The sequence below is a fragment of the Aphanomyces astaci genome (genome assembly GCF_000520075.1).
Source record: "Aphanomyces astaci strain APO3 unplaced genomic scaffold supercont1.267, whole genome shotgun sequence".
Lineage (NCBI taxonomy): Eukaryota > Oomycota > Saprolegniomycetes > Saprolegniales > Verrucalvaceae > Aphanomyces > Aphanomyces astaci.
The window spans coordinates 1-1,151 of NW_009798530.1; positions in this window are offsets into that span (position 1 = coordinate 1).

A 1,151-nucleotide genomic window follows, 5' to 3' on the forward strand; every position below is an offset into this window, starting at 1 on the left:
AACGTTGCGCCCACGTTGTGATCCATGCACAGCAAGGCCATTGAAAATACTATTTTTTACTTATTTGTGCTCAAGAGAAAACAAGATCATTCATTTCACAGGGACTTATGGACTGAGTTATTTATTTGTGCCTCCTGCCCGGTTGAATTATTTATTCCCCCTGCGTCCGGAGCGAATGAATTATTTGAATAATTCAAAACAACTTTAAAAAAATATTCAATGGGTACTGTATGCTGTTATCGGAATGAAATGAACTTGCTATAGCTCGTTACTATGTAGTACTGTACTAGTACTACGTAGTACTTCGAAGTACCTTGCACGATTTTCTGCAGAGTTCACATTTGAGACCAACTAGTTTAGTCACAACGGTGGTCGCCAACGGCCCCCTTTGTATAGAGAAGAATCGCGCATACATTCTTGACGTTGGGGCAATAAAGCGGCAATGAAGGAATAAGCTCGGCAAAAGCCATACCACGGAGGGCGTTCAAAGCTGCCGACATCAAAGGCAATACTATGTATTACAGTAATGCGCCGTGGTTAGAGGCACTTCCAAAATTCGCGCTAATTAATAATATTGAACCACGGTGGAGTCCTGATTGGTTGAATATACTTGTCCTTTCTGTAAGAGCCAATCAAATCCATTCAAAATTGGGTTAGCCAATAGCGTCGATTCGTGAATCGATTCGGTTCGACAGGGTCTGGAAATCTGTACCGAATAATCCACAATACTAGTACGTACATATGTACATGCAGTTAACTTTTGCCGTACAATACTTAGGGCCAATCGGAGTTTTTCATCCTAACACTTGGTCCAATAAGATCATTGAAAATGCCTACGAATAATTTGGTCGAAATGAATCATTTATTTTATGGCGTCAAAAACCTGAACAAATTATTTATATACGGAACAATTGTAGATTATTTACTCAAGGACTGAATAACAAGGAATAATTTATTTTATTTAAATTGTTGAATCGTATTCTTTTTAGATTATTTTTTGAAGGGCCTTGATGCACAGCATCTCATGTGGCCAGAATCACGGCTATGCCTCCCTGCGCCGTTGGAGTGTTCCTTCCTACTCGTATTCCATCCTCACTCCATGCGAACGGCGTCGACGGATTTCGAGTATGTTTGGACCTTGGCAGTGTTGG